The sequence below is a fragment of the Rhinopithecus roxellana genome, chromosome 1 (assembly GCF_007565055.1).
Source record: "Rhinopithecus roxellana isolate Shanxi Qingling chromosome 1, ASM756505v1, whole genome shotgun sequence".
NCBI lineage: Eukaryota > Metazoa > Chordata > Mammalia > Primates > Cercopithecidae > Rhinopithecus > Rhinopithecus roxellana.
The window spans coordinates 163,378,577-163,403,160 of NC_044549.1; the positions used below are offsets into that span (position 1 = coordinate 163,378,577).

At 38.4% G+C, this 24,584-nt stretch overlaps 1 long non-coding RNA gene across 1 annotated transcript in view; it reads right to left on the bottom strand.

Moving 5' to 3' along the window:
- Positions 1 to 24,584, bottom strand: part of LOC104682838 — a 557,507-nt gene that overhangs the window by 532,223 nt on the left and 700 nt on the right. The window lies entirely within an intron of this gene.

Sequence of the window (24,584 nt, forward strand, 5' to 3'; positions counted from 1 at the left end):
TGAACACAAAACATTATATGCATGTCTCTTTCAGTGGCAGTTGGCAACCACTTAAAAAAATAAAAGGAGATTTTTGAATCACCATATTGAAAAGTCCACTAGGTAGATTAAGTTTAGGCATGAATTAGTTCAAGTTCTACAAATTATGTCCTCAATCTTTGTCTCTTCAGCTTTAAATTATCATCTATATTGTGTGGTCTTTTCCCTGAGATATTGTCTTGGATATGTTGGCAAATGGTAGCTAACATTTCTAGACCACTATCCTATTAGTTTAGCAACTCTAGCAGAATGATAATTTCTCTTTTCTAATCGCTCTAGCAGAAATTCTGAGTAAGAATCACAGCCCTAATGTAATTTCCTACAATAACAAAATAAAGTGTTTTTAGAAAAAGTGGGGATATGATCATCTGAGATCTGATGAGAATATAATTGGTGGTTTTTTAAATTTTTCATTTGGTAAGTTAGTTTTTACTGTGAGAACAGGAGAGAAACTCCATAATTTGATGAAAGCCACAAGAGAAAACCACTGTGAAACTTTACTAACTTTACTGAAGAGACATAAAATAAGATTGAAATGAAATTTTACATATACATTATGAACTGGTAAAATGCAAAATTGTAAACATATCAATTCTGCCAAATTAATTATGATTTAAATCCTTAAATAATGTTTAAAGATTTTTGGCATGGATATTATAACATTTATCTGCCAAAAAAGTAAAGGAAAACTCAAGAAAATGTTTAGAATATTATAATGATAGAATATTTGTACCTGCAAGGAAAAAAAGAATTATACTAAAGCTATAGTAATTAGTCTTTTGTAATATTGGCATGAGAAAAACTGAGTAAATGTTAGAATCTCAATAGAGAAAAACTCATAAATAACTGGAAATGGTCTATGTGATAAATTTCATACTTTAAATTATTGAGATCAGAACAGATTCAAATACATTTGTCTATTCATACAATTGTCTAGTCTCGTGGGGGGAAATGTTAGATTTCTTTTTCTCACCATGCACACTGGACTTCTCTTATATCAGCAACTATATTCTTGCAATTTCTTATATCTTCCTGTATATATCCACATTTATAAAACCACACATTACTTTATCTTCATAAAAATGATTAGGAGCCAAACAGAAGGAAAAGGAAAGGAGGAAGGAAAAAATAATAAGAAGCAGGAAATGAGGAAGGAAGGAAGGAAGGAAGGAAGGAAGGAAGGAAGGAAGGAAGGAAGGAAGGAAGGAAGGAAGGAAGGAAGGAAGGAAAGAAGGGAGGGAGGGAGGGAGGGAGAGAGGGAGGGAGGGAGGGAGGGAGGGAAAAAAAAAAGTAAGAAGGAAGAAAGGACAGTTTTGGACCAGAATGGAAGTTTGATTGGATGGAAAGGTTATAAGCTAATAGAATAGATAAAGTATGATTTTCATTTTCCAGCTACAAGCTTTGAAAATTGATGAAAACAGAAAAAAGGTGGTTTAGAATTTTATTATATTTAGAGAGGGAGAAGTTGATAATTACTTTGAGAGACCTCAATTTCTTTTTCCTATTTTTCCCTGATTTTAAGAGAGGAGGCCAGGTTTTATAATTTAACGTCCAAAATAAAATTTTATACTCAAGAATTCTAGAAATTTTATATCCAAAGTAATCCAATGTTTATAGTGCTTTAAATTTTAAAAGATTATAGTAGAAAATCCTTTCTGGAGAAGATGGGTTTTTTGAATGAGAGTGAAAAAATATATGATACACACACACACACACACACACAAGCACACACAAATATACAAATTGCTGTTTGCCAGTTTATCAACAATTAGAAAAGCAGAATTAACTTTAACTAGAAATTCATCTGTTTTTCAGAAGGAAGCACCCACAAATGCTTACTAGCCATGTCCTTATTCTCCTTCTTACGTTGGTTTTCTGACTCTCATTGGCTTTCATAGTTGTCTCGACTTTTTAAATATCCTGTTCTCATAAATATTATTTGCTCAGATCAGATGCCTGAAATTACAGTCATTGGTAACCATGAGGATGGGTTTCCTGGGACCAGCCTCCAATTTGGTAGAATTCTATTGAAATGCCAATCAAAGTTCCAGGCAGCAGGGGAAGAAGGCCTCCGTGGGGCATTTATATTCTGAAATGTAAATTATGGTTTTCCTTGACTTCCACTGCATTCTTTAAGATGTCCTCCTCCTCCCTTTGTTCAGAAAACATTTTCAGTACAGCTGGGAGTGCAGACAAATCCGCACATAAGGAAAGTAAGACTATTAACCAACATTCTTAATGTTAAATTTTAATGTTCTTTCAGATAGCCCATGTCAGCTTTTCAGTACTTTAAAAAAATCATGGATTAGGGATAATATGATAGATTCAAAATGGAATAAATTTTTACTATAAATTGTGCTTGTTAGAACTTTGGAATTATGACCAAGAAACTCGTTCTAGCCTGTTTGAATTGTCTACCATCATAATTAATGAACACTTCATAAATACAAATAGACAATAATCTATTTTGTAATTCAAATTGCCACTTTTAAATATTTGCTTTCCTTTGAGAAATGTTAGAAATAATGAAAAAAAAATGCCTTTTGAGACAAATCAGAGTAATGTATACTCATTCATTCACATACATAAAACACTGATTTCTCTATTTATATGCTTTTTGTATCTTTTCCCAACTATAGTAGATTGAATTATTTGCTTCAGTTCTTCAGCCCTCCCTATAGACTCACCTTGTCTTGTGATATTGCAGTGTCTTTTACTAAAGGTAGAGTGTATTTCACCATTGCTTGATTTTGATCAATAGGATATTTGGAGAACTGATGTGAGCAAAGTCTCAAAATGAATGGTGTGCTTAAAAATGTGTAACAACTGACTCTCCAATTATTAAAGAGCCTGGTTTGAGAATCAGTTAAACAAGATGAGGAAGTTCCTGATTTCTCATATTTGATGATATTCATGATATAAATACTTTCACCACGGCCAACTTCATGTTACCAATGAGACATTAGTGAATGTGGAGATGGAAAGAGAGTCACAGTAACATATGTTATAGTATCTCTACTGTATAGACATACTAAGGGAAGAGACCACCCCTCATGCTGTCTTATGCCCAATTTCTGCCTCTAAAGAAAGAAGTAAAAACTAAAAGGCAGAAATGAAATCCACAGGCAGACAGCCCGGCGCCGCACCCTGGGCCTGATAGTTAAAGATCGACCCCTGACCTAATCGGTTCTGTTATCTGTAGATTACAGACATTGTATAGAAACGCACTGTGAAAATCCGTATCTCGTTTTATTCCAATCTAATTACTGGTGCATGCAGCGCCCAGTCACGTACCCCCTGCTTGCTCAAGCAATCACGACCTTCTCACGTGCACCCCCTTAGAGTTGTGAGCCCTTAAAAGGGACAGGAATTGCTCACTCGGGGAGCTTGGCTCTTGAGACTGAAGTCTTGCCGATGCCCCCGGCTGAATAAACCCCTTCCTTCTGTAACTCGGTGTCTGAGGAGTTTTGTCTGCCGCTTGTCCTGCTACAATACTAGACATAAATGACTTCAAGATCCTAGATTAAAATAATGTAGAAAAGTAATTAGGAAGTGGTAGGTTTTTAATGTTTATTATTTTCTTTTTAAATATAATGTATTTATCTATACCTTTATGTAATTTAAATTTTAATAATGGCTGTATTTCACAACCACCTCAGAAAATGCTGAAAATGTAGCAATCAGGTCTTACAAGTAAATATAGCCAGCTGTGGCACATGCCTGCTGGAAATATACTTTTTAGGTTGTCCAGGCTCTTCTGTACTTCTGCCATTGCTCTCAGAAGAATGTGCCCTGCCTATTCCACTGGTTCAAGGAAGATGAAGACACATGGAACAGTGTCTTTATCGCCCAGCTAACTCAAAGGCCTGCAATTCAAAGAACAGACAAGCTTGCTAAGTCTTGTCTTCATCAGTAGACTCACAGCTGCAACAGCTCCAGGAATGAAGGGGGGCTATTTCTTTTTCATTTTTTTTTTTTTTTTATACTTTAAGTTTTGAGTTGGAAGGTAGTTTGTTACATAGCACCATTGCAGTAATAGATGACTAATATGCCAACCTCTTTTTGAGAGGTAAAAAGCAATGACTATTTTTTTATTATTAAAAGGACCATTGAGATATTTATTATATTATTAACTGAGATTATTATTTAATTTTGTATTATAGATGGAATTTAATCTACAAAGATATAAAAGCATATACTGGATCATTTGTTTGATCAACAAATTAGCAGAGATTATCTCATAACTTCAATGACTGTGTTTGATTGGCATTTGTGATTATTTTGATGCCAAGTGAATATTCACAGTAACAATATTTAAGTGTTAACGTATCAGTAAGCAAATCTGACTGACATTAGTGGGGCATATTTTAATGTCAACTTGACCAAAGTCACCTCAGGCTTATGACTATATTACATTACCAGTAATAATGATGTACTTTCCTTTGCAGTAATAAATAGCAATTGAAGATCTGTCCATAGAATGAAACTTTTGTATTTTAAGTTCTTTAATAATGTAAGACATTGGTTTGACATCATAAAAAAATGTAACAGAGGCAATGGAAGTAATTTTATTGCGGTTGTCTAATGAAAAAATAATAAAAGAGAATTTAGTGTGAGATGGTCTATTTGCAACAAGTGGAGTCCATTATAATCAGTGGTGCCAGGGCATAGGATATTACAAGCATACTAGCCTCAAAATTACATATCCATTAGCAGGAAGTTCATATTCATATCACAACTGACACATGTTGTTCCAGAAACATATCACTACTTTCAACTCCTGCCTGCTTCTTCCCTGGGTACCACTTGTTTCCTGTGCTGATCCTGCTATAATATCACTCAGATCAGGTCATATCTCTGCTCAGAACCTGTCAAAGCCTTCCTGTCTCACTTGGGGGAAAGGAACAATTTCTTCTAAGGCCCTCTAAGTCTCCCCACAATACTTCTCAGCTCCCTGGCTCACCTTCTCTCCCTTTTTTGTCTCCAACTTTATTTCTTCATACTGTCCCTAGTCTAGAAAGTATAGATCACACTACGACACATTGACTTCCATACTGCTTTTCAAAGCCTAATTAGAAGAGCTTTTGTTCTTGCTATTCCATCTGCTGTCAATTTTCTTCCCACATACATCCTCACCATCAAAACCTCTAATAAAGTCATCTTGTTAGCGAGGCCTTCTCTGATCATTCTACTTGAAATGAAACATTGCCCCAAGAACTTTCAATCCTATTTCCCCTCATTATTTTTGCCAATATTCTAATATACTATATGTTATATTATACTAATTTATTTTGCTCATGATCTATCTTCCCCCATGAGAATATAAGCTTCATGTGGTCAAGAATTGGAATCTATTTTGTTCATTGTGTGTTCTCAGCAGCTAAAGAGTGTCTGCACATAATAGGTGCTCAATACATAGTTTGCTGATTAAATAAGTCCTCACTGATACTGTTGGGGGACTAGATAAGGTCATCTGTATAAAAGGTTCAGCATTATTTCTTGTCATGTAGAAATCTCTTAACCACTGTTAGTGTCAGTCATAATTTTCTTCTTCTATTTGAAGGTCGAATGTAGCTGGTAATATGTAGAAAACAGAAGGGGGACTTCAAATGTAAGGAACAGGCATATTTTAAAATGTGCTAAATAAATCTCTAACAGACCTTATGATTTCTCAAAACTATTTAGAAGCTTTGGACTTAACATTATAAAATAACAAATTTCAAATTCACTCAGATCTCTCTCCATTTAAATTCTCAAGAGAAAGTAAATAAAGTGACAGATGAAACAAATGTGATGAAAGTCTTACATTCTTGGGTACTTCTCCTTATGTTCAAACTCAATAAAGAGCTGACTTGTCCCTGGAGCTTTTGCCAACAAATAAACACTTTTCCTTTGCTGATCCCCTTTCTAGCCGGCTCACTAACCAGGTATTATTTCGCGCTCTTTAGTTTCTTTCTTAAAACTCTGTCCCTCAATTAGCTTACTGTTCGTGTTTTCAGCTATCACCAGTGCTCAGATTATATCCAATTTTCTCTTTCTTTTTTCCTGGTTTCTTATTCTTTCTTCCCTTGTTGTTTCCACAGTGTTATCTATATCTAACATCATAATTTTATTAGAAATATGAAACTGTCTCACTGAGATGTCAGTTGCCTGAGTGAGTTCACTGTTGTCACCCTTCTTAACTTCTGTTGCCTTGGAATAATATATCAAAGATCTCAACTCTCTTTTTTCTCACAATAATTCTGGTTTCCTCTCTTTCTCTTTTATACCCGAAGTGGTACTTATAATGTAATATATTATCATAAATGTTTCATTGTTTTCTGAATATTTATTATAATAATTATAAAATATTTCTGATAGATAAAGCATATTGAGACTCAGGATGGGAAAGAACACATTAGAAAATAGTAAAGCACATTTTATAATCCCAATGATCACTCATACTGATGGTTAGTCATAAAAGAATATATAAATATTGTTTTGCATGAATATGCAGGGAAGTACTTATTCTATTTAATAGGTGTTTATTGAACATCCACTGGAAGTAAGTAGGATTCAAAGATCGATACAGAATCAAGCATAGCTCCTGTCTTTAGGGACTTAGATCAATTATATGTCCATAAAAAGACAATAGGAGTTCTTCATGACAGATATCATGTTCAGATTTTATATAAGGTGTTATGGAAACATAGAACATGGGCTCCTTGCCTGGCATCATGGATGAGGTTAAAACATTCTTTTTTGGAGCCTGTAATTTTTGATATGCCTGTAACTAGCTTTAAAGGATGAGCAACCAGTTAAGACAATGAGATGGGAAGGAAATGGAAGTCATATCAAGCAGAGAAAATAATATGCACAAAATCTCTTGAAGTACAAGGTACCTCACATACGTACAACATGTAGTGAGAATACAAAGTTTTTGAAGTTGAAAGTAAGGCAGTGATAAAATAGCACTTCCCTCATAGGAGTGTCTCCTGGGGAGACATGGAGACCCTTAGAAGCCAACAAGAGGACTAAAGCACTTAGAATAGTGCCTGACACCCAGTAAATTTAACTGTTAGCCAAATAATATGAGATTTTAAATGCTAGCCTGAACTTGGATTATGAAGAGTATCCAGAGAGTTTTAAATAAGGAAATGACATGATAAGCTTTGCTTTCTTGATAAAATACTATGAAGGCGTTTTGAAGAAGAAAGACAGGAGACAGGGAAACTAATGAGGAAGATATTCCAGTTTCCACTAGGAGATGACAAAGCCTAGGGCAGAAGTAGTAGCAGTGGAGATGGGGAGGGGTTGGAGTCAACAATAGCTATTGAATGTGGAAGCTGAGGGAGAGGAAGACAGACCCAAGGTTGGTAGATTACATGGCTAGATGGAAGAAAGTACCATCAACTGAACTGAAGAAATTCTCCTCAGGACACTGGGGCATTTCCTGTGCATTCTGCACTAAACTTTCTAATACATGGTTCTCAACACTGTGCATGATCAACAAATATGGCTGATTATGACTGAGACTACAAAACAATGTTCTCTAACAAGGTGTATTATGACATATGACATTAATGGATCATGCACACTAAAAGCAATTACAGCAATGTTCACCCAGTAGAAATAGCATGGCTTTGGGTACTTAAAGAAAAGGCAGATATTAATTTTCAAAAACATACCTCTGACTAGGATTTCTGGACTGAGACTGAAAGCAATTTGTTCTGTGATTCAGAAATTTTTTTCTTCAGAGTAGTATATACTGTGTCTGTCAGATTCATATTCTTTAATTTTTTTGTGAGATGAATATATGCTTTATAATGGTAATTTCATGTATAGGGTAAGCTACAACAGAAGTATATCATGGCAGCTTCCTAATATGGAGACCAAGGCCTAACTATTCATCTTAATTCAATAACTATTAACTCAACTTTCTTTATCTTATTTCACATTTACCATATGCAAAAAAGTGTTTTAGGGAGTGGAGAAAATGGTAAAATCATAAGCTCTGTCTTGGGTTAGGTCACAATTAAGCTAGACCAAATAGACAATCACGATAGAGAAAAACCTAACTGTGGCAGCAGTGTGCTTCAGACACAGGAATAGCCTGCTAAAGATTTGAGAACCAAGCGGAAGACAAGAAGATCATTGCAGGGTTTTAAACTAAGGGTGAAAAAGATCTTAGATACATTTTAGAATAATCACTCTGGCTGCAATGTGGAGAATGAATTGAACAAAACCAATATGGGAAGCAGGGAGATATAATATGTGGATGCTGAATTTCCCAGTCAAGAAAGAATTAGGGCCAGGTGCAGTAGCTCACAACTGTAATCCCACCATTTGGGGAGGCCAACGAGTGAGGATCACTTGAGGTCAGGAGTTCAACACCAGCCTTGCCAACATGGTGAAATCCTGTCTCTACTAAAAATACAAAAATTAGCCAGGCCTGGTGGCATGCCCCTGTAATCCCAGCTACTTGGTAGGCTGAGGCAGGAGAATCACTTGAACCAGGAGGCAGAGGCTGCAATGAGCTGAGATTGTGCCACTGTACTCTAGCCTGGGTGACAGAGCAAGACTCCATAAATAAATAAATAAATATTAGTATCTTAACTAAGGCAGCAGTGTAGAATATGAAAAGAAGGAGATAATGGCCAAATGCATTTTGGATAGAGCAGAAGAATGTGAAAGTAGTGGCATATTCAACAAGTCATGATGAAGGCGTGTGATGCCATCTAGCACCAGCCAGACAGACAGTCATGTATCAGTAGAGGTGGGGTGATACATTGGGACAGAGTGTAGGCTTCCTGAATTCATGTGCTGGCACTGCCACTGATTTAGCTGGGTGTCCTTGTAAGGGACACTTTACTTCTCTAGTACCAACTTTATTAAATTATTGTGATGATTTAGTGAGTTAGAATATAAAAATGCTCAGAATAGTGTCTGACATATAGGAAGCAAGTGAGTGTTAGTAATCATTATTTTGTGCCAACATTCAGGTACACAGGTTCTGGAGGCATCATGATGCAGTTCTGAGAATTTCCAGGTCCTATGCATCTTACGTATCCTAAATTTGGATGATTTCATGCCAGAAGACGAGTGATTACCTAGGGAGAGGCTGGCACTTTGCATGGCTCTAAACTACCCAACCTTGCTACCACTCACCAGAATTTCTTCCTTCCTTTTAATTAAGGCCTTGCTCAGCATCATTCAGAAAAGTCCCTCCTGTTTAATCTGTGACTCATAGTCCAACCATTTGAACGGTACAAACATTTCCTCTGCAGGAAGGAGCAGATGCACTGGTGAAAAACAAGTAGGGGAAAATAAAGCAGGGAGCCTCATAAATGCGGAGGTAGTTGGGACTAAAGAAATCACATGTTTTTACAGACATGTTAGCTTGTACAAGTCCCTTATTCTTCATGGCACAAGAATCATCGGAGACCTTTGTCTCTAAAGGAAATGAAACCAGCCACAGTTACATCAGTTACCATCCCTGGAGTGTTGATCTGCTATTGGAAGATACACAGGGCAGGAAAGGCTTCTCTCCAGGTAGCAATAAAAGAGTTATCAACTCACTCTGGTACTCCTCTGGGACCCAGAAAAAAAAAAAATCTAAGTCTGGCACCTAGGCTCTTTCCTGAGTGGGTTGTCATGGCAACAGGATATTAGCAACGGTTTTCAGGATTCTAGGGCCTTGGCAATTCTCATGAGTTTCTCTGCCTCAGCTTCTATGTATGCACAGACATATGGATACTAGAACTGATGCCAGAATTGAGGAGAGAATTTAAAATTCATGCCAGGATCCCTCTGGGTTACACAGGACCTCAATTGACCTCGCAGAGCTTAGCTTGCTCTGCACCACCGCTGATACCATGACCCATCTGGTTCACTGCCTGCTGGAGCTCAGTTGCTCCAGCTGTAAAATAAGGGGGTTGGAGTCAGCAAGCTCAAAGGTTAATGTCAGCTCCAGAATGCTTTGAATCTCGGTAATTTTATAGAATTTTCTTCCAGAGTTCTTCATGGTTGATCTTGATCATGCTGTTTGAGAAACAAAAAATCATCTTCATGAGTACTATTCTAGATAGAATCATTTGCTCTTGATTAAAGCCTTTATTGTTATTCAAATAGAACATTTAACTAATTGTATATGATGTACATATTTAAGAAGGCAATATATTTGTGTGTATATATTCACAGAAGCTTTAGTATACAGGCATTTCAATATTCATACATTTTATTCCTTGATTCATGATTTAATTTACTTCATCTATGACTATATAGCACACAATGTTGTATTAACTATAAATACTTGTTTCTTTGTGCCTGGATGTATGGCTTTAACTTGAGTACAAGTTCTGTTCCTCCAGGAATTCAGAAGAAAGCTGTAATTTTTATGAGTTCAGCTATCATGTCTGTGTTACATGCTATTGTATCCTCAGCACTTTGAAGAGCACTTGACAAATGATAGATGATTAACAAATGTTTGAAGAACAAGTGAATGAATGAATATATTAAAGACGTAAATTGGGCCTACTTGAGTTTCTTTACATTACAGTAAAAAGGACCTCTTGATAAAGAACACATTAAATGTTCCAGTTACCTACAGCATAATAAATAGTCCTAAAACATAGTAGCACAAACAAAGACAACCAATTCAAAATTTCATGCTCATAGATTCAATATGTTAGGAATTCAAGAGGGGTACAGTGAAGATGGTTCTTCTCTACTTCATAATGTCTGGAGACTTAACTGGGTTGATGAGATCAGCTGACAGTGACCAACAGCTGGAGGCTGACAGATTTGTGGCTGAGAGATCTGCTTCCAAGATGTCTTCTTCACTCATAAGTCTACTACCACAAGAAGATTGCTGAAAGGTTGAGATCAACTGGAACAACTGACCAGAGCTCTTAAATGAGGTTTGAAATATCTCTCTCACTTGGTGACTGGTTTTGGAGAGGGAACATCTAGAGCACAGGCATTCAAAGAGATTAAGATAGAACCTGCAAGACTTTTGTTGACTTAGCATCAGAAGATACAAGAAGTGCCACTTTTGCCATGTTTTACTGGTTGTAAGCAAATCACTGACACCAGTCCTCCATTTTTGATTCCTCTGGAACATAGACATCAGTTGATGGCACTTCTACTGCAACAATTCCTACCTTTCATTTTATGTTTGTTTTTTATAATGTCCTGCTATCTTCTAAAATAATTCTTTCATCACATCTTTCACCTTACCAATCCATGTTTCAGTGGTGTTCTCTCTGGTAATTATATCATCTATTGAACATTTTATTTTATATACTAAGTATTTGATACCAAAATACTTATACTTCTATTAATTTAAAATTTCCTAACTTCACATTGCCAATATCTGCCCTTTTAAAATTATATTTGCTGTATTTAAATCACCATGCATTTAAAGTTTTTTTTTGTAAAGAATTTGTAAGCTTCAGGTGTCTAGTCATATTGGTCTGGGGTGCCAATTCCATGATAATATACAATGTAATAGGTCAAAGATCTGGCCTTGGTCCGCGTCCTAATAGAGGGCAAGAAATAGGCCCAAGACGGAGCAAGATGGCCGAATAGGAACAACTCCAGTCTCCAACTCCCAGCGCGAGCGACACAGAAGACCGGTGATTTCTGCATTTTCAACTGAGGTACTGGGGTCATCTCACTAGGGAGTGCCGGACAATCGGTGCTGGTCAGCTGCTGCAGCCTGACCAGCGAGAGCTGAAGCAGGGCGAGGCATCGCCTCACCTGGAAGCGCAAGGGGGAAGGGGATCCGTTTTCCTAGCCAGGGGAACTGAGACACACAACACCTGGAAAATCGGGTAACTCCCACCCCAATACTGCGCTGTAAGCATACAGGCATTCCAGGAGAATATATCCCACACCTGGCCGGGAGGGTCCCACGCCCACGAAGCCTCCCTCACTGCTAACACAGCAGTCTGCCGCGATCTATCCGCAAGGCAGCAGCGAGGCTGGGGGAGGGGCGCCCGCCATTGCTGAGGCTTAAGTAGGTAAACAAAGCCGCTGGGAAGCTCGAACTGGGTGGAGCTCACAGCAGCTCAAGGAAGCCTGCCTGTCTCTGTAGTCTCCACCTCTGGGGACAGCGCACAGCTGAAGACCAACAGGGGAAGTAGTGGGAGCCGGTGCAGACGCGAACGACTCTGTCTGACAGCTTTGGGGAGAGCCGCGGATCTCCCAACGCGGAGGTTGAGATCTGAGAACGGACAGACTGCCTGCTCAGGTGTGTCCCTGACCCCTGAGTAGCCTAGCTGGGAGAAATCCCCCACTAGGGGCAGTCTGACACCCCACACCTCACAGGGTGGAGTACACCCCTGAGAGGACACTTCCAAAGGAAGAATCAGACAGGTACACTCGCTGTTCAGCAATATTCTATCTTCGGCAACCTCTGCTGCTGATACCCAGGCAAACAGGGTCTGGAGTGGACCTCAAGCAATCTCCAACAGACCAACAGAGAGTCCTTCTGACTGTCAGAAGGAAAACTATCAAACAGGAAGGACACCTATACCAAAACCCCATCAGTTCGTCACCACCATCAAAGACCAGAGACAGATAAAACCACAAAGATGGGGAAGAAGCAGGGCAGAAAAGCTGGAAATTCAAAAAATAAGAGCGCATCTCCCCCTGCAAAGGAGCGCAGCCCATCGCCAGCAACGGATCAAAGCTGGTCAGAGAATGACTTGGACGAGAGGAGAGAAGAAGGCTTCAGTCCATCAAACTTATCAGAGCTAAAGGAGGAATTACGTACCCAGCGCAAAGAAACTAAAAATCTTGAAAAAAGAGTGGAAGAATTGACAGCTAGACTCATTAATGCAGAGAAGATCATAAACGAAATGACAGAGATGAAAACCATGACACGAGAAATACGTGACAAATGCACAAGCTTCAGTAACCGACTCGATCAACTGGAAGAAAGAGTATCAGCGATTGAAGATCAAATGAATGAAATGAAGCGAGAAGAGAAACCAAAAGAAAAAAGAAGAAAAAGAAATGAGCAAAGCCTGCAAGAAGTATGGGATTACGTAAAAAGACCAAATCTACGTCTGATTGGGGTGCCTGAAAGTGAGGGGGAAAATGGAACCAAGTTGGAAAACACTCTTCAGGATATCATCCAGGAGAACTTCCCCAACCTAGTAGGGCAGGCCAACATTCAAATTCAGGAAATACAGAGAACGCCACAAAGATACTCCTCCAGAAGAGCAACTCCAAGACACATAATTGCCAGATTCACCAAAGTTGAAATGAAGGAAAAAATCTTAAGGGCAGCCAGAGAGAAAGGTCGGGTCACCCACAAAGGGAAGCCCATCAGACTAACAGCAGATCTCTCGGCAGAAACTCTACAAGCCAGAAGAGAGTGGGGGCCAATATTCAACGTTCTTAAAGAAAAGAATTTTAAACCCAGAATTTCATATCCAGCCAAACTAAGTTTCATAAGTGAAGGAGAAATAAAATCCTTTACAGATAAGCAAATGCTTAGAGATTTTGTCACCACCAGGCCTGCCTTACAAGAGACCCTGAAGGAAGCCCTAAACATGGAAAGGAACAACCGGTACCAGCCATCGCAAAAACTTGGCAAAATGTAAAGACCATCGAGGCTAGGAAGAAACTGCATCAACTAACGAGCAAAATAACCAGTTAATATCATAATGGCAGGATCAAGTTCACACATAACAATATTAACCTTAAATGTTAATGGACTAAATGCTCCAATTAAAAGACACAGACTGGCAAACTGGATAAAGAGTCAAGACCCATCAGTCTGCTGTATTCAGGAGACCCATCTCACATGCAGAGACATACATAGGCTCAAAATAAAGGGATGGAGGAAGATCTACCAAGCAAATGGAGAACAAAAAAAAGCAGGGGTTGCAATCCTAGTCTCTGATAAAACAGACTTTAAACCATCAAAGATCAAAAGAGACAAAGAAGGCCATTACATAATGGTAAAGGGATCAATTCAACAGGAAGAGCTAACTCTCCTAAATATATATGCACCCAATACAGGAGCACCCAGATTCATAAAGCAAGTCCTTAGAGACTTACAAAGAGACTTAGACTCCCATACAATAATAATGGGGGACTTCAACACTCCGCTGTCAACATTAGACAGATCAACGAGACAGAAAGTTAACAAGGATATCCAGGAATTGAACTCATCTCTGCACCAAGCAGACCTAATAGACATCTATAGAACTCTCCACCCCAAATCAACAGAATATACATTCTTCTCAGCACCACATCGCACTTATTCCAAAATTGACCACATAATTGGAAGTAAAGTACTCCTCAGCAAATGTAAAAGAACAGAAATTATAACAAACTGTCTCTCAGACCACAGTGCAATCAAACTAGAACTCAGGACTAAGAAACTCAATCAAAACCGCTCAACTACATGGAAACTGAACAACCTGCTCCTGAATGACTACTGGGTACATAACGAAATGAAAGCGGAAATAAAGATGTTCTTTGAAACCAATGAGAACAAAGATACAACATACCAGAATCTCTGGGACACATTTAAAGCAGTGTGTAGAGGGAAATTTATAGCACTAAATGCCCACAAGAGAAAGCAGGAAAGATCTAAAATTGACACTCTAACATCACAATTAAAAGAACTAGAGAGGCAAGAGCAATCACATTCAAAAGCTAGCAGAAGGCAAGAAATAACTAAGATCAGAGCAGAACTGAAGGAGATAGAGACACAAAAAACCCTCCAAAAAATCAATGAATCCAGGAGTTGGTTTTTTGAAAAGATCAACAAAATTGACAGACCGCTAGCAAGGCTAATAAAGAAAAAAAGAGAGAGGAATCAAATAGATGCAATAAAAAATGATAAAGGGGATATCACCACTGACCCCACAGAAATACAAACTACCATCAGAGAATACTATAAACGCCTCTACGCAAATCAACTAGAAAATCTAGAAGAAATGGATAATTTCCTGGACACTTACACTCTCCCAAGGCTAAACCAGGAAGAAGTTGAATCCCTGAATAGACCAATAGCAGGCTCTGAAATTGAGGCAACAATTAATAGCCTACCCACCAAAAAAAGTCCAGGACCAGATGGATTCACAGCTGAATTCTACCAGAGGTACAAGGAGGAGCTGGTACCATTCCTTCTGAAACTATTCCAATCAATAGAAAAAGAGGGAATCCTCCCTAACTCATTTTATGAGGCCAACATCATCCTGATACCAAAGCCTGGCAGAGACACAACAAAAAAAGAGAATTTTAGACCAATATCCCTGATGAACATTGATGCAAAAATCCTCAATAAAATACTGGCAAACCGGATTCAGCAGCACATCAAAAAGCTTATCCACCATGATCAAGTGGGCTTCATCCCTGGGATGCAAGGCTGGTTCAACATTCGCAAATCAATAAACGTAATCCAGCATATAAACAGAACCAAAGACAAGAACCACATGATTGTCTCAATAGATGCAGAAAAGGCTTTTGACAAAATTCAACAGCCCTTCATGCTAAAAACGCTCAATAAATTCGGTATTGATGGAACGTACCTCAAAATAATAAGAGCTATTTATGACAAACCCACAGCTAATATCATACTGAATGGGCAAAAACTGGAAAAATTCCCTTTGAAAACTGGCACAAGACAGGGATGCCCTCTCTCACCACTCCTATTCAACATAGTGTTGGAAGTTCTGGCTAGGGCAATCAGGCAAGAGAAAGAAATCAAGGGTATCCAGTTAGGAAAAGAAGAAGTCAAATTGTCCCTGTTTGCAGATGACATGATTGTATATTTAGAAAACCCCATCGTCTCAGCCCAAAATCTCCTTAAGCTGATAAGCAACTTCAGCAAAGTCTCAGGATACAAAATTAATGTGCAAAAATCACAAGCATTCTTATACACCAGCAACAGACAAGCAGAGAGCCAAATCAGGAATGAACTTCCATTCACAATTGCTTCAAAGAGAATAAAATACCTAGGAATCCAGCTTACAAGGGATGTAAAGGACCTCTTCAAGGAGAACTACAAACCACTGCTCAGTGAAATCAAAGAGGACACAAACAAATGGAAGAACATACCATGCTCATGGATAGGAAGAATCAATATCGTGAAAATGGCCATACTCCCCAAGGTTATTTATAGATTCAATGCCATCCCCATCAAGCTACCAATGACTTTCTTCACAGAATTGGAAAACACTGCTTTAAAGTTCATATGGAACCAAAAAAGAGCCCGCATTGCCAAGACAATCCTAAGTCAAAAGGACAAAGCTGGAGGCGTCACGCTACCTGACTTCAAACTATACTACAAGGCTACAGTAACCAAAACAGCATGGTACTGGTACCAAAACAGAGATATAGACCAATGGAACAGAACAGAGTCCTCAGAAATAATACCGCACATCTACAGCCATCTGATCTTTGACAAACCTGAGAGAAACAAGAAATGGGGAAAGGATTCCCTATTTAATAAATGGTGCTGGGAAAATTGGCTAGCCATAAGTAGAAAGCTGAAACTGGATCCTTTCCTTACCCCTTATACGAAGATTAATTCAAGATGGATTAGAGACTTAAATGTTAGACCTAATACCATAAAAACCCTAGAAGAAAATCTAGGTAGTACCATTCAGGACATAGGCATGGGCAAGGACTTCATGTCTAAAACACCAAAAGCAACGGCAGCAAAAGCCAAAATTGACAAATGGGATCTCATTAAACTAAAGAGCTTTTGCACAGCAAAAGAAACTACCATCAGAGTGAACAGGCAACCTACAGAATGGGAGAAAATTTTTGCAACCTACTCATCTGACAAAGGGCTAATATCCAGAATCTACAAAGAACTCAAACAAATATACGAGAAAAAAACAAACAACCCCATCAAAAAGTGGGGAAAGGATATGAACAGACATTTCTCAAAAGAAGATATTCATACAGCCAACAGACACATGAAAAAATGCTCATCATCACTGGCCATCAGAGAAATGCAAATCAAAACCACAATGAGATACCATCTCACACCAGTTAGAATGGCAATCATTAAGAAGTCAGGAAACAACAGGTGTTGGAGAGGATGTGGAGAAATAGGAACACTTTTACACTGTTGGTGGGATTGTAAACTAGTTCAACCATTATGGAAAACAGTATGGCAATTCCTCAAGGATCTAGAACTAGATGTACCATATGACCCAGCCATCCCACTACTGGGTATATACCCAAAGGATTATAAATTAGTCTACTACAAAGACACATGTACACGTATGTTTATTGCGGCACTATTCACAATAGCAAAGACTTGGAATCAACCCAAATGTCCATCTGTGACAGACTGGATTAAGAAAATGTGGCACATATACACCATGGAATACTATGCAGCCATAAAAAAGGATGAGTTTGCGTCCTTTGTAGGGACATGGATGCAGCTGGAAACCATCATTCTTAGCAAACTATCACAAGAAGAGAAAACCAAACACCGCATGTTCTCACTCATAGGTGGGAACTGAACAATGAGATCACTTGGACTCGGGAAGGGGAACATCACACACTGGGGTCTATCATGGGGAGGGGGGAGGGGGGAGGAGGGAGGGATTGCATTGGGGAGTTATACATGATATAAATGATGAATTGATGGGTGCTGACGAGTTGATGGGTGCAGCACACCAACATGGCATAAGTATACATATGTAACAAACCTGCACGTTATGCCCATGTACCCTAGAACTTAAAGTATAATAAAAAAAAAAAAAAAAAAAAAAAAAAAAAAAAAAAAAAAAAGAAATAGGCCCAAGACTCCACAGAACGACTGTGTGTGTTCCTCTCTCTACCACTCTCAAATGCAACTCTGTCAGTCAGAAGATCATCTTTAAATTTTTAGAGAAAAATAAAGAATATCGTAAAGAGGTATTTTTCATAATTCTAATCCACCACCCACGAAATTTGGAGGAAAGATACTAAAGAAGTAAATACTAAAGAATATTTTCATCAACCCTCATCCTAGCCGTTTTTTGTGCTGTTTTTATGTTGTCCACTCAACACCAACAACATGGCCATTGCAATTTCTGTGAGAAGAGGTCAAGAAATAGACTCTTAAATGTCTAGTTCCTCAATTGCCTTAAGTCCGCAGACCATGCCATCACACCACACACACACACACACACATTCATACACACACTCACACACATCTACACACACATATAAACCAAGGCACAGTAATGGCCTCACATTTCCCAAAATGTCTCTCATTCCTTTATTTTTGTAATTTCTCCAGGGTTCATTTAAGGGAGAGGTCAGCAGTTCATGTTAATTTTTATCTCATTAGGAATGGAAAGCTACTCTAATAGTTTTTCTAATGAAATATATTTTCTGAGGTGATCCACATAAGAAAGGGATGACAAAATATTCATTTTTTTCTAAGTGCTCCAATTATACAAGTCTCTGTAATGATATGTTAATAAGACATGCCTATTCAATGAAGCTTTTGCTGGAATTTTCCTCCAGATATAACCATCATCCTTATATTATTATTATTACTATAAAAGTTCTTGTTTATTTTGGATTTCCTATGAGCCATGTTCAATAATATTCACCTTACATGTCTAATCATATGTTATTAAGGGCACTAAATAGGTTACTTAGTAAGGTCATATGCAAAGTTTCAAAGTAGAACAGTCAAAAATGAAATAAAATAAAATAAGAAGCCAAATTCTTTTTTCAGTCCCTCAAAGAAAACAAATACAAACTTCTGGTAGCTGCTTTTGTTACTTTCTTAACTCTTGGCATCTGTACATTCTCCAGACTCCCATTCTACACTCTCCTTCCTTGCCTACTTCTTTTTTCTTTCATATCTGTTGACTTCATTTCTTTAAGTCCTTCCCATCTTCCTCCTGAGTCTTAGGCTCAATCTCTTTTGGATTATTCTGCATCACAAAAGGTTTCTCTAGCAGGGACAGATCACACAGAAGGAATCTAAGATTTGAAAGCTGGCTTAGCAACGAAAGCATTCTCGCTGGTAGACTGGGGTGGGGAGACAACATCTCTGAGCATTTCTTTATTAATATTTTTTCCATCACATATATATGATTTCATTTGTTCTCACAACAACACTATTAGATATCATAACTGTATTTTTTATGTGAGGCAAGCAAGTGTCACTGAGGTAAAATAGCTTGTCCAAAGTTACAACAGATGTTCTTGAAAGTAAAGAAGTGAAAATGTACAGCCAGGGTATCTGATGTTGATGCCCACACTTTTAACCATTTACCTAGTTTGCGATACTTTTTCCTATGAAGATGCATTTTCAAAACAACATCAAAAGTTAGACCTTCATAGGAACTCTCCTCTTCAACTGAAAGAGTTTGGGTCAAGGGAGATAACATATTTAAAAGAACCTGTCTGAGTACTCTGAGTTTGTTTCTGCTTGCTCAAGTATATTTCCATTCCCAAAGAGTGGCTCACCTGAGGCCATCAGTATAATTTTACATAATTATACACATAGCCAGTGTAACAGCTATTAGCAACCAATTAGTAATAATTTGGGCAATGCTAGACATTCTCTTGCACTAAATCTTTTATCGGGAAATTTTAAGTCATTAAATTAATAAATAATAAACTACCTACTAGAGATATTTGTTATAAAAGACTGTACTTCAAATATGCTGTGATAAGTTATTTAAATATAAGCAAATTGTGCAACTGAAGCAGCATTCCTCACAATCCTGCTATGAATTTGAACTTATCACCAAATCAGAAAAGCCAGTGCTCATCATCTGAAACACAGATTCCATTTCCAGCTGCCATGAAATCTAGAGTAAGGTCTGACTACTCATTCAAGAGACACTCCAGGGAATATTGATAGTCACCCTACTGCAGAAACTCTGTTGTATTGGTAAAGTGGGGAATAAAAAGGAAAAATGGTGGGGTAAACTTCTAAGATATGATGATTTATCTTTACCTGTGGACCAAATCTCTTAGGAGCAAAGAAACAGCAAAAATTTGGAAAATTGCCTAGATAATGTCTTATCTGCCTTCATAATCGATTCGAGGTAGTGTATTCTAGAAATAAAGCAGCTACATTTTTGTTTCCAACATGAGATAGAAGGAAAATTGAGACTACTGAACTCAAGTGTTTAGGACCTGCAAATCTGTGAACCTTAATATCAAAATGGTAGCTTCCTTATTCCCCAACCCTGAAATATTTCAGATCAAAAATAGTTGACTTCCTGATACTCAAAAAATAGGTAATGAATTAAAAAATAAACAAACTTTATATTTCTGTTGTGTATTTGTAGCTTAAAGTGAGTTTACAACCATTATGCACTAAAAAGAAATGGTAAGAATTAGTGCTATTACTACTTTATAAATAAAAAAGCCAAGGCACACACAAAATAGAGTGGAGGAAAAATAACAAAGATTTTAGAGCAAATTCTAGAGCTAAATTCTTGCTCTTTTCCTATATAAGTTTTAATTTGATAATTACTCTCCAAGTTCCATTTGCTTAGCAATAAAATAATAAAAATAATTCTGGACATCTTGAAGTTTAAAGGATCGCATGAAAAGTAACAACAGGTATCCAAGACATCTTCCTTTCTCCTACCCCACTGTCCCCTTTTGCTTTGGGAAAAGTATGTATGTTGATCTTGCTTGCTAAGACAATTAGGAAGATGTTTCTTTATACATTTTTCTCAGTAACTATTTTTGCTGTCAGATACAGCTTCTTAGAATTTTATCAGCTTGATAAACATTAGTCTGATGGAAATTGTCAATTAAATTTTACTGTTGACCTAATTTTTTCCTATCACTCCTACATTTGAATTCCATCCCACAGTGCTTTGCCTAACTATCTTAGTGTCTAAGGTAAAAGAAATATTCAGTAATGCTGATCTTGCCTTTATTTAAAATTTTGATATTTTGTTCATCATCAATTTTTTTGCATTCTTTTTTTAAAATATTGCTTTAAAATATTGTTTACCTCAATTACTAAGATTTTTGGCACCTTTTAAATTTTTCAGACAATGCAGATGCCCCACTTGCTTCATCTCCGTCCAGGCCTTGCCATTCTGCTTCTATTTTCATATGTTTAGAACACTTTTTTTTTTTAAACCTAGTATGAGGTGAGTCTAAATCTGGCTTAAATCAGTGGAGGATACCAGAAGTATCCAAAATACAGATGAGGCCCCTACCATCTGGCTTTATAAGGCCCTGGAAATAAAATAACCTCTTTACTTTTTTATGACCCCAAAAATATCAAAACACAACAGGAGGCATGTTAAGCCCAGAGTTTAAATTGAGAAGATTTGATTTGGCTTCAGTGTTTGCATGTTTTGTTTGCTTTATTGTTTACCTTCAGTTTTGTTTTTATCTATGTCTTTCTTTTGGCAGCAAGCAATGGATACTCTCAGTTAGTGGTTCAGGAGAGGAGATGAAGATACTCCCTTCCCTTAAAATCTGACATCCGATATTGTTGTGCCCTTCACTTCCCCAGAGGAGAGACTTACAAGAGCAACAGACCCAGCAGCAGCAGCTCCATTAAATCTCTATTCTTATACTTTCTTCAGGGTGACAAAAATTGAGCTTCTCAAGGTTGTCCAGAGCTTTAGATATCTCCTCCTTTATTTTCCCAAAAGCATGCAAGCTTAGTAAAGACGAACTTAGGTGACACTGCAGGAGCTGAGTCCTAGTGCTCTAGGCCCAGCCTTAGCTCAGCTGGAGTCAGAGCAAGATGTATCTATGACTGGTTTGTAGAAGGTCACTGCATTGGTTACCCTGCTGACAAAAAATAAATCCTAGACTTAACACTAATAAGAAACATCATTTTGGCAGAAGCTTTAAAAAGAGAAATATTTAAAATTGACCATGAAGGGAAAAAGTAAACAATGTGACTGACAAGAATAATTTAGGACTTCCAAAAACATAGTCTACATAGGAAATTAACAATAATTAATGTTCATTACCTGCTTACAAGGAACCTGATGTTGTGTCTAGTTCTTTTGTTATATTGAACTTTTACAACAACTTGTTAAGATAGTCACTATTTTTAAACTTGCTGAAGGTCACTGCTAGGTCATGAGCTGTAGCTACTATAATATATGCTTCTCAAGTAATCAAGAAAACCCAGCTTTAGGAAAATGCAAGTATTATTTGCCCATAATTCTGGTTAATGGGTGCTACATGTATGTGTGTTTATGTATGTGTATATACTTAGGGAACTATCTGTGGAAGGTAGGGAGTTCAAAAGTCAAGATGTTTGGAGGACACATGTCAAAAAAAGTTAAACAGATTTTTATTGCAAACATTATCAGTGTCATGAATAGGCTAAGGTGAACAGTGATTCTCCAAGGGAAGAGTTTTAACGGTAGGGTTTATGTATTAGTCCATTTTCATATTGCTATAAAGAAGTGTCTGATCCTGGGTAATTTATAAAAGAAAGAAGTTTAATTGACTCACAGTTCTGCATGGCTTGGGAGACCACAGGAAACTTACAATCATGGTGGAAAAAGAAGTAAACACATCCTTCATCACATGGCAGCAAAGAGAGAAGAGCCCATCAAAAGGGGAACAGTCTCCTATAAAACCACCAGATCTTGTGAGGACTCACTCATTATCATGAGAACAGCAGCATGGGGGTAACTGCACCCATGAATTAATTACCTCCCACTAGGTCCCTCCCATGACAGGTGAGGATTATGGGAACTATAATTCCAGATGAGATTTGGGTGGTGACACAGTCAAATCATATCATTCTGCCCCTGGCCACTCCCAAATCTCAAATCTCATGTCCTCACTTTTCAAAACACAATCATGCCTTTCCAACAGTCCCCCAAATTCTTAACTCATTCCAACATTAACTCAAAACTCCAAGTTCAAAGCCTCATTTGAGACAGGGCAAGTCCCTTCTGCCTATGAACCTGTAAAATCAAAACCAAGTTAGTTACTGCCTAGATACAATGGGGATAGAGGAATTGGGTAAATAAACCCATTATGAATGGGAGAAATTGTCAAAAAATAGGGCTATAGGCCCCATGCAAGTTCAAAATCCAATAGGACAGTTATTAAACCTTAAAGATCCCAAATGATCTCCAGGTAACACTGATGCAAGAGGGGGTTCCCAAGACCTGGGGCAGCTCCAGTCCTATTGTTTTGCAGAGTACAGTCATCTTCCTGGCTGCTTTCACAGGTTGGCATTGAGTGTTTGCAGCTTTTCCAGGCATGTGGTGCAAGCTGTCAATGTACCTACCATTCTGGGGTCTGAAAGATGGTAACCCTCTTTCCACAGCTCCACTAGGCCATGCCGCAGTGCAGACTCTGTGTAGGGACTCCAACCCCCATTTCCCTTCTGCACTGCCCTAGCAGAGGTTCTCCATGAGGGCTCTGCCCCTGCAGCACACCTCTGCCTGGACATCCAGGAGTTTCCATACATCCTCTGAAATCTAGGCAGAGGCTCCCAAACCTCAGTTCTTGACTTCTGTGCACCTACAGGCTCAACACCACATGGAAGTTGCCAAGGCTTGGGGCTTACACCTTTTGAAGCCACGGCCTGAGTTGTACTTTGGCCCCTTTTAGTCATGGCTGGAGTTGCTGGGAAACAAAGCACCAAGTCCCTAGGCTGCACACAGCAGGGAGCCCCTCGACCTGGTCCTGGAAACTATTTTTCTCTCCTAGACCTCTGGGCCTGTGATGGGAGGGGCTGCCATGAAGGTCTTTGAGATGCTCTGAAGACATTTTCCCTGTCATCTTGTCAATTAGCATTTGGCTCCTTGATACTTATGCAAATTTCTGCAGCATGCTTGAATTCCTCCCCAGAAAATGGGGTTTTATTTTCTACTGCATTGTCAGGCTGCACATTTTCAAAACTTTTATGCTCTGTCACTTCTTAAATGCTTTGCTGCTTAGAAATTTCTTTTGCCAGATACTAAATCATCTCTCAAGTTCAAAGTCTCACAGATCTCTAGGGCAGTGGCAAAAAGCTGCCAGTCTTTTTGCTAAAGTATAGCAAGAGTGACCTTTACATTAGTTCCCAATTAGTTTCTCATTTCCATCTGAGACCATCTCAGCCTGGAATTCATTGTCCATATCACTACCAGCATTTTAGTCAAAGTCATTCAACAAGTCTCTAGGAAGTTCTGGGAGAGGCAGAGGGCAGACAAGGAAGGGTCCCCAGAGAATCTCTGACCTGCCCCACAAGCGTTTACACCAGATGTTTTTGTGTAGCTAAAGAAACCTGCACAGTGGGCTTGCCTGGGCATCCCCACAATGAACTGGAAGCCCACATGCACTGTGGGAATGGGGTGGGGCCACTAGGAATCCATGTCTTATGCAGGAGAAGAGCTTGGCCTCCTCAGTTTCTCAGCTTGACCCCCTCAGTTCAGCTCAGTGTGGTAGCCTGGTATTCAATCTGTGAGGTGGGAGTTGGCTGGCAGGAACCCTCTCTTTGCTGAGAGCTCCCCTTTCACTTAATGAATTTCACTCTCCTCTCCCAGAAATGTGTCCTCATGTCTAATTTTTCCTGGTTGCAAGACAAGAACCCAGATTTAGTTGAACTAAGGAGCAAAATAATCCTGTATCAGTTC